At 31.5% G+C, this 2,870-nt stretch overlaps 1 long non-coding RNA gene across 1 annotated transcript; it reads right to left on the bottom strand.

The window, feature by feature from the left end:
- LOC110269877 lies at positions 487–1,029 on the bottom strand. The gene is made up of 2 exons (XR_002358650.1): positions 922–1,029; positions 487–786 (listed from the first exon to the last, which is right to left on the bottom strand). It is a non-coding gene; the product is annotated as an uncharacterized LOC110269877 (long non-coding RNA).

Genomic DNA, 2,870 nt, shown 5'->3' with positions numbered 1-2,870 from the left:
CAAAAAAACGATTCTAACCACAAATTTTGCATTCATTCCTCTTTCATAAACGGTTAATCACCACAAATTAATTCACCATGTGGTGAATTAACATGAGATGATTATGTCATCAAACTTTATACACTACAAAAATAATTATTTTTAGCAGCTATTTATCTTATTTTTAGCGGCAATAAAAATAACCGCTAATACATTTACCAGCAATTAGATATTAGCCGTCTTATACTTCGCCGCTAAAAGGTTTTAGTGGCCATTATAACATTTGCCGGTAAAAACTATTTTAATGGCCGCAAAAAATAATAACTTTTAAGAGTAAATTTCTTGACAATTTGTATAGTCACTAAAAGTAATTCTAAGATAGAAACATTGTTCACTTTTAGTTGCCATTACCATTGCCGCTAAAATCTATTTTACTGGCAATTTATATGGCCACTAAAAAAATTCTAAAATTATACTATTATCCACTTTTAGCTGCCATTATAATAATAATAATAATAATAATAATAATAATAATAATAATAATGATAATTTGCATTTGAATTTTGACCAGAAAAATTTGAAATAAGCTTTCTATTAAAATGCTCCTTTTGACAAACTAGAATGTTAAAAGTGGTATTTGTCAATACATAATAGAGGTTTGTTTGTCATTTCATTGACTTTGAATACATTTTGCAGAAAAAAAAAAAAAACCAAAATATGCTCATTTCTTCTAGGCCAATACTGCAGCAAAGCCACCAACTATGAGTCTCACAGCAGTTGCAGTGATGCCAATTCCTATAACATCATCTGCATAACAAATTGAAATTTAAGTTAAGTTAATGTTCCAATGCATGGTGAGAAAAGCTTGAGTAAGAAGAAGGTGTATTATGTGAGAACAGGTTCCATTATATCTATTTATTATAAGTGCATAGATTCAAGTACCTCATCTGAATGGAAGAACAGAAAGCCACAACCCAGGAAACAAGGCATGTCTGCAAACCACGTGTTGAAATATTCTCACAAAAATAAAATAGAAAGTTTCTCTAGCAAGAGTCAGGCAAAATTTTCGATAATTTTGGACTTCTTTGTCTATGTGCACAATGCACTAGCTAGAGCGTGCTATTAATAATTAATTTATACGTTCAATACATGCTATTTCAAATTCAAATCAAACACCACTCCCTGCATAGGTTTGTTCGGAATTTATACAATAATAATAACTATTAGTTAGTTAATTAGTGCTGGATTCAAACAAAATAGATAAAGATATAATCTTTCAAGAAAATAACTATTAGCATCAAACCTGATTTTAAGATATAACGATTTTAATACGAAAAAAAATGTTAAGGATGATTCTAAATCCAAAATTACGATGGGACGGTTTCGATTCTGACCATCAACGTTAGGGACCAAAACAATACTTATCCCTAAAAGTTATTATGTAAAGAAATAGTGTTACAAAGGTAAAGACCAAAGGGCATAATTATGGTTTTAAAGAAGATTGAGGAGAAAATAGTAAATCTAAGATAAATGAGAATCGAATGAAAACCTTATTAGGAGGCCGAGGGCGAGAAGATCTTCCACTGACATTGAAAAATTGATAAATGATTGGGTGAATACTATGGTGCCTAAAAAGTGGTGCCTATTTACTAAAAAGAGTTAAAAATTAATATTTAATTTAAAAGATATAAAAATAAATCTTTTTTAAAAATTTAAAACTTACCACAAAAGGTAAGTTAGGCAAAAATTAGGCAATAATTGATAGGCACCATAAAATTCTCCAAATGATTAAATGATTAAAAGTATAAGGATGTAATGAATCACTGACTAAATATTCACTGGCAAAGTTGAGGGCTTTAGTCCCACTTGCTTAGTGCACAGACTGTAAATGGGATTGTGTTTTATTTCACCCACAGAGGTTTGTTTGGAGGCGGGGATATCCACGGACTATTAAATTTTTTTTTTTCAATTGTGTCTATATTATGGTGTCAAACTCTTCGATGATTGTTTGTATTGTGTGCATATTCTCTGTGGCTGTAAATTATCTCTACTTCTTATATTCTGTATATAATTTGTGCTTGCTTTCTATTCTGCTACTTGATTACTATGATAGATTCAAGGCTTAGTTAATGAAAGACTAGGACTAAGATAGATTAACGAAAACTAAGAGCCTTGTGGTTAACATGACGAAACGCGCGATGATCTCAAATGCTAGAGCTGTGCCCAAGGACCGATACACGATTCATCCTTTCGTTAGTACTCTACTAGGAACCGTAAGTTCTCACCCCCTTTCCTTCATTGTTACTACAGGTGGAGATGATGGTGACGTACACTGATCATTGAGACTGCTACTCTCTGTGACCCAAACAATCAAGTATGTTATCATTTTGGAGGATACCCCTTTATTATGTACAATTATAAAGATTAGAGTATTTTTTCCTCTAGTGTGTTAATATTTTCTTGAGGGATAGAATTCTATTGTTTTGTGTTAGCACAAAATTCCAGACTGTGGGCTTCCTACATGGGCTTGGACTTGGGATATCTTATGTCCGTAAGCATCTGTACAATATATACCTATATATGTATTTTATTAAGAGAGTCTATGTCAGGATGAGACATCTTATTACTTGTATTCTCTTTATGCCTCCATGGCATTATGTGCATTAATCTATTTATTTCTATATTTAAGTTCACTGTAAATTTTATTTTATTTGCTTTACTAATTCACGCTAATGTATAAAAATACCAAAATTCGTATACGACAGACTCAATATCATATAATGCTATATAGAGTCTAAAGCCCCATAGGTCGACTGAATAGTAACGCTTGATGATTATTATTGGTCATGACGTGCTAAGAGTTAGTTTGTTACAAATCGCTTATAAGCTAT

Source organism: Arachis ipaensis, chromosome B01, assembly GCF_000816755.2.
Source record: "Arachis ipaensis cultivar K30076 chromosome B01, Araip1.1, whole genome shotgun sequence".
Taxonomy (NCBI): domain Eukaryota; kingdom Viridiplantae; phylum Streptophyta; class Magnoliopsida; order Fabales; family Fabaceae; genus Arachis; species Arachis ipaensis.
This window is presented reverse-complemented; position numbering and strand designations above follow the sequence as displayed.